The following is a 10,335-nucleotide window of genomic DNA, read 5'->3' on the forward strand; positions in this document are numbered from 1 at the left end:
CAATTAGGGATGGGCAATAAATGCTGGCCTGGGACATGTACATCCCAGGAACAAATTGTTAAAAGAAATAGTCTAGGTTTGTACCATGCTGACTGGAGCTGGTCGTTTCGCCCAACTGGGTGAGTATGGGAATGGTTCACTGAGATATGGACAGTACTTCTCACCCCTTGGCAACTCACCACGTGGTTAAAGGGTGGGGTGGGGGAGTGTTGGTAATGGGATCTGAGAGGGCTGTACTTCTGATCTTTTTCATCCGTTTTTAAACATTTTATTCCTATGATTTTGTATTTTTCGAGTTTATTCCTAAGAATTTATACCTAAGAATTCGGGCCTGGCTACCTTTGTCTGTAAACGGCTATTTGCAAACATTTCACTGCACTCGCGCGAGTGTGTGTGAGAATTAAGCTATTTCTAAATTCTGAGATAGTGGGAACTGCTGATGTTGGAAAATCTGAGACCCTTCACCAGAGGGTCTAGGCCCGAAACGTCAGCTTTTGTGCTCCTGAGATGCTGCTTGGCCTGCTGTGTTCATCCAGCTTCACATTTTATTATCTTGGATTCTCCAGCATCTGCAGTTCCCATTATCACTGATAACAAGGTGTAGTGCTGGTTGAACACAGCGGGCCAAGCAGTATTAGAGGGGCTTCGCAGTGGGGTTAAAATCGATTCAGAGATAGTAGGAACTGCTGGAGAATCGGTCCAGACCTGAAACGTCAGCTTTCCTGCTCCTCTGATGCTGCTCGGCCTGCTGTGTTCATCCAGCTCCACACCCTGTTATTGAGTTTTGAGAAGATTTGTAGCTCAGGTTGAGGCTTCCAGCTCAGCGAGCAAACTCACATCCACACCCTGTTACCTCTATTTCTAAATTCTGTTGTCTGAAGCAGTGTTATGAATAGATAGATCTGCAACAAAAGAATGAATAACACTCAAGTGCTAACTCTCATGAAGTGTTGCCCGATGCTGGATCTATAGGATTATTGAGGCGTTAACAGAATCATTTTTGTTCAATGCACCTCACACTTGATCGCTTTATTTTCCTCTCAGCTGCGCTCTTTCACGTTTCGTCTCCTCCTGTTTGTGTTCTTGCTCCAGCAAGGTGAGGTCTTATTTTTTAACTCACCACAACACAGTGTTAACACAGTAACCAAGGAAACGGATCGCCCCATCAGGTTGCCATGGTGCTTGCTGCCACTGATTTAATTTTTGAATCCTGAGAAAACAAAATGTACAATTCTGCCGCTCGGGCCTGCAGCAACTCAAAGACTGTTTTCCGACCGATTTTTAGTTCTTTGGCCAACATCCACACAGTTAAAATGTTGCTGTTGTGGGCTAAGGGTGGAGTTTAAGTGGGTTTGACCTGATTCGAATGCGGAGCGATAATTGCTTGTAGAGTAAAGTTGTGCTTTCTCTAGCACAACACCAGGGCTTTATGGTTGGCCGAGATGGAACAGCTTCACCAGCCGCTGGAGAATAGCATGGAAACAGGCCCTTTGGCCCAACATGTCCACACTGACCCTTGGAGCATCCAACCCAGACCCATCGCCCTAATCTACACATCCCTGAACACAATTTAGCATGGCCATTCCACCTAGCCTGCACTTCTTTGGATCTTGGGAAGAAATCGGAGCACCCGGAGGAAACCCACACAGACACAGGAAGAATGTGCAAACTCCACACAGTTACCCGAGGCTGGAATCGAACCCAGGCCCCTGGAGCTGTCAGGCAGCAGAGCTAACCGCTGAGCCACCGTGCCACCCAAAGTGAGAGATGCTTTTATCTCAGAGTGATTTCGAACTATCAACCTTCCACCAAACACAGAAGGGATGGGGGCATTCCCTGACGGGGAGTAGAAGCCCAGTCCCCCACCTTAGAGTTAGGGACACTAACTTTGACTGGCCTTGTATCCTAACACCGTGACACCTTCTTCTGGTCACCCCACAGCCTGGGGAAGAATTACCAGTGACTCCAATCTATCAATTCCTCTGCCTAACAACCAGGATACATTAGCTGGGAATTATGCTCACGGCGATTCCCAGGCTGATTTAAGACAAATAAGTATTGTACCCAGGACACAAACTGCTCACGTCCCGAGTGTCTGAGTGACACTCCATTTGGTGGCTCTGTCAGAGAAGTGAGGCCTGGCTCCCAGCAGCTGAGGAGAGGCTGACTGAGACTATCGTATCCTCCAGTAAAATGAACCTGCTTGGTCTGCTGTGTTCATCCAGCCCCACATTTTATTATCTTGGATTCTCCAGCGTCTGCAGTTCACATTGTCTCTTTGCAATTCTGTTCTCCCCTAGTCCTGAGGTGCCCTGAGCGTGTGCAAAACTCTGTTTCCCAGTGAGCACTGTGTGGTCCGTCAGGTGTTGGCACAAGATGGGCAGCTTACCCAGGCTACTTTACCACTTCCCCACAACACGGCTTCCCCAGACCCCCATACACATGCTCCGACAAGCTCGGTCCCTTGTACCCCAACAGACTCCCCTCCCCCTGCGCCCCCAGTAATCCTCACCCCCTCAAGTATCACACAATGGACCCATGCTGCATTCCCGTCGGACAACTGTCAATCACTCCCCCCACCTCCAACATCACTTATCCCCTCCACATCAGGTAGCGTCATCGAGCTGTACCTCACAGAAACAGACACTTTAGTCCAACTCATCCATCCTGACCAGGTATCCTAAATTAATCTAACCCCATTTGCCAGCATTGGGCACATATCCCTTTAAACCTTAGATAACAAGGTGTAGAGCTGGATGAACACAGCAGGCCAAGCAGCATCTTAGGAACAGGAAGGCTGACATTTCAGGCCTAGACCCTATCTGAAGAAAGGTCTCAGGCCCAAAACGTCAGCTTTCCTGCTCCTCTGATGCTGCTTGGCCTACTGTGTTCATCCAGTTCCAAACCTTGTTATCTCAGATTCTCCAGCATCTGCAGTTCCTGCTATCTCTGAAACATTTTTAACCTCACTGCAAAGCTTCTTCTAAAGATGCCTAACCTGAAGAAGTTACCCTCCTCCCTCCAGACAAACCACAAACATTGCTGTGTTCATCCAGCTCCACACCTTGTTATCTCGGATTCTCCAGCATCTGCAGTTCCTATTATCTCTCTAAACCCTTCCTATTCATGTACCCATCCAGATGCCTTCTAAATGTTGTAATTGTACCAGCCACCACCACTTCCTCTGGCATCTCTGTCCATACACATCACCACCCTATGCATGAAAAAGTTGCCCCTTAGGTCCCTTTTCAATCCTCCCCCTCTCACCTTAAGCCTATTGGATACCCCAATCCCGGGAAAAGACCTTGTCATGTCCCTAAAGATTTTGTAACCCTCTATAAGGTCAGCCCTCAGCCTCCGAAGCTCCAGGGAAAATATCCCCAGCCTATTCAGCCCTCCCTGTAGCTCACACCCTCCAATCTTGGCAACATCCTCGTAAATCTTTTCTGAACCCTTTTCAAGTTTTACAACATCCTTCCTAAAGCAAGGAGAACAGACAGTTGCCAATCACTCACCTCACACTCCCAACAACAATTAAACTCCTCACCCCCCCCAACAGATAATTGCCAATCACTCCCCCCACACATCCTGGCAATGTTTAGATTCCCCAAACCCCTCATACAATGCTCAATTACTGACCGCCCCACACCCCACAATTTCGACAAATCTCAAACCTTCATCCACTCCCGACACCACTCGCCTCACCCTCTGAACACTGCCCACTGCTGGCTCAGCCCACCCTGAGAATTCTCAACCTCTCCCCCAACACTCGTGACAGCGCTCACCCCCTCCATATTCCCGAAATCATCCAACCCACAAATCGCCCCATTTCCGCATTCACACCAGAAATTCCCAATCGCTATTAAAGGCCGGAATCATTCAAAACACTCTTGAAGAGAAGCTCAAGAACTTTAATAAATCTTGCCGTAACGCTGCCAGCAGGCTGGCCTTGGGCATGGGTAAGTAATCTCAGAATGGCACACGGGGCTCAATGATACTGGATTGGAAACCAAGGGGCTCAGACTTAAAGTGCTTTTCTAAACATGCAAATGTAAGGTGAGAACAAAAATGTATTCACTCAGTGAGCAGTTCGGGTCTGGAGTACACTGCCTGTGGGTTTGGTTGAAGCAGGTTCTATTGAAGGCATTCAAAATGGCATTGGATAATTATTTCAATCGAGATAATGTTCGGGGCAACAGGGAAATGACAGGAGCCCAGCTCTACGTTGGAATGTTCAGAGAAGCAGAGCAGACATGATGGACTGAATGGTCTTTCTTTTGCAACCCCCTCCCATGCCCTTTAATTAGACCATAAGACATAGGAGTGGAAGTAAGGCCATTCGGCCCATCAAGTCCACTCCGCCATTTAAATCATGGCTGGTGGGCATTTCAACTCCACTTCCCTGCACTCTCCCCGTAGCCCTTGATTCCTTCTGAGATCAAGAATTTGTCGATCTCTCTCTTGAAGGCATCCAACGTCCCGGCCTCCACTGCACTCTGCGGCAATGAATTCCACAAGCCCACCACTCTCTGGCTGAAGAAATGTCTTCTCATTTCAGTTTTAAATGTACCCCCTCTAATTTTAAGGCTGTGCCCACGGGTCCTAGTCTCCCCACCTAACGGAAACAACTTCCTAGCGTCCACCCCTTCTAAACCATACATTATCTTGTAAGTTTCTATTAGATCTCCCCTCAACCTTCTAAACTCTAATGAGTACAATCCCAGGATCCTTAGCCGTTCATCATACGTTAAGCCTACAATTCCAGGGATCATCCGTATGAATCTCCACTGGACACTCTCCAGGATTAGTATGTCCTTCCTGAGGTGTGGGGCCCAAAATTGGACACAGTATTCTAAACGGGGCCTAGCTAGAGCCTTATAAAGCCTCAGAAGCACATCGCTGCTTTTATATTCCAACCCTCTTGAGATAAACGACATCATTACATTCGCTTTCTTAATTACGAACTCTACCTGCAAGTTAACCTTTAGAGAATCCTGGACCAACACTCCCAGATCCCTTTGCACTTCTGATTTGCAAACTTTCTCACCATTTAGAATCTGTGATGTCCTGAAGCCTTCTCCTCAACTGTTAAAGACGTGATTCCTCGCTTCTTGTTTTTGGAAGGACAGGAATGGCAGAACTGCATTTTTAATTGTTGTCTTTGTTGACCGACATGACATTGCTGATTGACCGAAGCTTTGGGCCATCAATGCGTTCATTTATATTCTCTTCATCCTGCAAGTTGTCAGCTTGCACTTTTTGGTGTGTACAGCAGGTGTCAGTGTTGAGCTGCCACATCTCGCACAATATTTCCCCCCAACGGACCATGGAGAGCAGAGACTTTGGAATGGACTTTGAACCTCCAGTTAATAGCTGAAAGGAAGACAGAACAGGGTTTTATGTTTTAGGACCTTTACTGTAACAACCTTACTAAGAATAACATTGACTAAACATTATTTCCAGAGGGAACTTCAAACTGCTGAACAGAACTTTCTCCTTTTTAACACAACTGAAAACCTGATTTCTCAATTGGAGATCTTAACGTCTCTTGAATTTTCTGGGAATCAGTCAAAAAAAGAATTTTGTTTTTATCTCCTGAGTGTTCATATCCATTCTTTTCTTTTCCCAGCCTGGGAAATCTTAATCCCAGAACTGTTATGGCAGTGAAGGAGTTTTTTTGGAGTTTCTCCAAGAAACTAGCTAAATCTTCCAGCCTTGTTCGAAATCCTAATGAGATAGTAGGTACTGCAGATGCTGGAGAATCCGAGATAACAAAGTGTGGAGCTGGATGAACACAGCAGGCCAAGCAGCACCTTAGGAGCACAAAAGCTGACATTTCTGGCCTAGACCCTCGAAATGTCAGCCTTCCTGCTCCTCTGATGCTGCCTGGCCTGCTGTGTTCATCCAGCTCCATACCTTGTTATCTTGAAATCCTAATGAGTTTGATCTTTCTAGTCCAAGCATAAGATCCCACCGACGTTTTGACATGGAATCCTGGAAGAATGCTGCTATTGGCGCGTTTTCTGTGGTATTTTAGAAATCCTTACCTTCTCAATTGCAATATGAATCATAAGGGCCTCATATCGAGGCAGAAATGCTGATTGGCTATCCATGACCGTTCTCACCTCTCTTTTATCTTGGAAGTGAAATCGAAAGCATGACTGTTTGCAACCAAAGCCAACATTCTCTACACACTCCTGAGTTTTTATTGACTAGCAATCCTTTTCTCATTCCTTCAGAAGATTTGAGTGTCACAGGCTGGGCCAATGTTTATCATCTGCCTTTCATTGCCTGGGAGTGGGGCCATTGTCTCCAACTGTGAATGTTTTACAGAGATAATGGGAACCGCAGATGCTGAAGAATCTGAGATAACAAATTGTGGGGCTGAATGAACACAGCTAGGCCAAGCAGCACCTTAGGAGTACAAAAGCTGATGTTTCGGGCCTAGACTCTTCATCAGAAAAGTTTTCTGATGAAGGGTCCAGACCTGAAACGTCAGCTTTTGTGCTCCTGACATGCTGCTTGGCCTGCTGTGTTCATTCAGCCCCACAATTTGTTATCTGTGAATGTTTTACACCTTCTCTCCAGCAGAACAACACAAAAACTGGAAATTGCTGCCAATGCTCAGCATGTCTGGCAGCATCTTTGGAGCGAAATCAGAGTTAACCTTTCAGGTTCTGTGACCCTTCCTCAGAACCATGGAGTCCCTTTAGCCATTGACAGTGATGTCATCGAGAACTGATACTCGGCAGACTTCAGAGCTTTAAAGTGGGAGTTTATAAAGTGCACATAAATGATTGAGAGTTTAATAACCTTAAACCTGAAAAAATATGATTTGTGGAGTTAATGTAAAATGCAGATTGCAGTTAAATCTTGTTTCTTTTCCTGTAATTTAAAGAGGCCTGCAATTTGCATTGTATTTATGCATACCGAAAGGATCATAACTGCGTGATTCTTTTATTATTTGACTTTTTATTTTTGTTCATCTGTAACGAAGTTATGAAATATGATGACTTGCTTCATTCGTGTTGTCCTCATTGTTTGGCACTGGCTGTTGTAATCATTATTCAAATAAGTTATGTTCTGTCCATCCTTGCTGAGTTAAAGACACTCTCAAATCAGAACAATCTCAGGCTGAGGATCTCGCTGGCCAGGCAGCATTTATTGCCCATCCCTAATTGCCCAGAGGGCAGTTAAGAGCCAATCACATTGCTGTGGGTCTGGAGTCACATGTAGGCCAGACCAGGTAAGGATGGCAGTTTCCTTCCCTAAAGGACATTAGGAATGTTTGTTATAATAACAATTTGTAACAAAAAAAACCTGCAAATATGGGAACAGAAACCTGATATTGCTGGAAAACACCCACTGGTCCGGCATTATCTGCAGAACTGATCCATAAAGTCTAAGTCTCTCCTTCTCTCTCACACACGCACATTTAGACTCTCTCTCTCTGTTTCTCACTCTCACTCTCTCTCTCACCCTATCTCTTTGCCACACAAACTTTCTCCCACTCTGTCAGGAACTCTCTTATTCTCACCCTTTTCCTCTTACTCTCTCACACTCTATCCCTCTCCTTCTCACACATTCTCTCTTTCTCACTGCCTTTCTCAAGCACAGTCTCTCTCACTATCACTCACATTCCCTCACTCACTCTCTCATTCTCTCTCTCACATTCCCTCTCTCTCACACACTCTTGCTCTCTTTTCTCTCATGTTCTCTCAAATACACACTCTCTGCCTCTCTTTCTGTCTCTCTCACACACAGACACACACAGTCACACACACACACACACACACACACACACACACACACACTCTCGCACACACACACACATTCTCTCCTATATACACTCTCACACACATACATACTCTGGCTCTCCCTTTCTGTCTCTCTCATTCACTCACACACATATAGTCACGATCTCAAACATACGCACACTCTCTCTCACATACGCATGCTGTCTCTCACATATGCACTCTTTCTTACATACACACATTCTCTGTCATGTATGCACACTCCCTCTCTCCACAGATACTATATGACATCCAGGTTTTTTTGTGGAAATTTTCAACGTTATATTCAGAATGCCAGCATCTGCAACCTGGCTTTTGATGCAAATACTGCAAATCTGAAAAAGGAAATGGAGAAATCGGGACCTAGTCCCTAGATTGTGGCTCATCATTTAACTTTGTGTGAAGTAGTCCCAGTATTGTGGATGGGTGAGCGTGGAGTGGGTAGGTAGCAAATGCATCCCATAATAATAAGCCAGATGGTGAAGTACGAAGTGAGAGGTAAACTATTTTCAATGTAAAAGGTTTATTTCCAAAATGCAGCGACAGATTTGAAAGCCTCTTCCCAACCATGGCCCAGCGGTTTCTCTCTCGTTAAGTGCTCTGGATGTTCAATGAATCAATGCCATTCAACTCCGTATTTAGATTATCTGTATTAGAGTGTGTCAGTGATGATGACATTCCCCATGTAGCTAGAACCTGAGAGAAATAATGGTTTAAATGTCATTGCATTGTGTTAAAAAAGGTCCAGATAACTTAAAGCTGGGTCAAAACCTTGGATTCTGGCCTGCAGCTTATGTACAATTCACTGATGCTGGGTAGTAAAGAATCTTGCAGGGAGATACTGGGGGGGAGACGATAAATGTGAGGTGTTGGTAGAAAAGCAGGAAGACAGGTTAATACCTGAAAGGCCATGGACAGGAAAAGGAGGAGGCGCAATGAGATCTGGGTGTCCTTGTGCACCAGTCGCTGAAAGTTAATATATAGATGCAGCAGGTGGTGAGGAAGGTGATGGTATGTGGTCCTTCATAGTGAGAGGATTCGAGTACAGGAGCAGGGATGCCTTGCTGCAAAAATACAGGGTCTTGGTGAGACCCACACCTGAAGTATTGTGCGCAGTTTTGGGGTCTCCTATTCCGGAGGAAGGAAGCTCCGGAGACGGAGAGGTCTAGCAGACTGATTCCCGGGATGGCGGCACTGATGGATGCAGAGAGACTGGATCGGTCGGGACTACAGTTGGTTCTGCTATAAAGCGTATTCCAGCAACGCGAGTTGGCTGTGACAGGACTGACAGATAGGGGAACACTATTTCTAAAACGCAAACTCGTGATGGCTCCAACGCGATCCCATTGGTGCGGGGAGGAGCATGCGTAAACATCACATGATCGGTTCGTCGGCTTTGTTGTGAAGGGCTTTCTGTGGCAGGCGCAGAGGTTCATTTTCTCTTGGCAAATCTTGCTCTTTTATCCACAAAAATGTGAGGACAACGTGACGGGAATGCTGGCAGGGAGCGACCTAGGGATAAAATTGCAGGTGGTGCATTTAAAAAAAAAGTCCAGAATGCAGCACCACGAGAGCTTTCCAGTGATAATGGGAACTGCAGATGCTGGAGAATCCAAGATAATAAAGTGTGAAACTGGATGAGCACAGCAGACCAAGCAGCATCAGGGGAGCAGGAAGGCTGACGTTTGTGGAATAAGATCTTATTTGGCACCCGATGGAACTGCTACTTCATGAATGACGAAAAAGGCCAAAAGCAGCATAAACTGGATGCCTTTTTTAAGTCAACTCCCATGAAACAGCCAGAAAACAGTGAACCACGGCCATCCACTTCTGGATTAACTATTTTTCACCCTCACTCTGCCAACGCAACTGTACCTGAAGGCGATGATAATGATGCTAATGACCCTCAGCCCCTGCGTTAACGGCAAAACAACCTCAAAACCTCCTTCCCCATCAAGTCATCTTGACATTTTTCCAGGTAAGATGTTACATTTACTTTTAGTTCATCATTTATTCAAATGGTGCTCTCCTTTGTGTTAGGCTTTTGAGCAACTTTGAGTGATTTCTGGCAGTCTGCCCCTAACCCCACTTTTCCCACATGCCCAGTTATTTCTATCATGTGATTTTCTGTAACACAATGTTGCAGCGAAGCACAGAACTGACTGTATATTCACTGGAGATGAGAAGAATGAGTGGGGACACAGAAACCTATAAAATTCTCTCAGGATGAGGTGTTCCTGATGACTGGGGAGTCCAGAACCAGGTGCTGGAGTCTAAAGATATGGGAAGACCATTTAGGACCGAGATGAGGAGAAATTTCTTCACCCACAGAGTGGTGAGCCTGTGGAATTCTTCTCAACTGAAAGCAGTTCCGGCCAAAACAGTGAATGTTTTCCAGAAGTCATTCTCTAGTCATTTCTGTCGATGTGAGAGACTCTTCTCAATAATTCCATTCCGAACACGTCTCTGTTGTCAATTTGTGTAAGGTTCACCTCTCGGTCACACATGTGAGCTCGAATCTTGGCTCTCTCCCAAAGGATTG

This window comes from Stegostoma tigrinum, chromosome 23 (genome assembly GCF_030684315.1).
Source record: "Stegostoma tigrinum isolate sSteTig4 chromosome 23, sSteTig4.hap1, whole genome shotgun sequence".
NCBI classification, from domain to species: domain Eukaryota; kingdom Metazoa; phylum Chordata; class Chondrichthyes; order Orectolobiformes; family Stegostomatidae; genus Stegostoma; species Stegostoma tigrinum.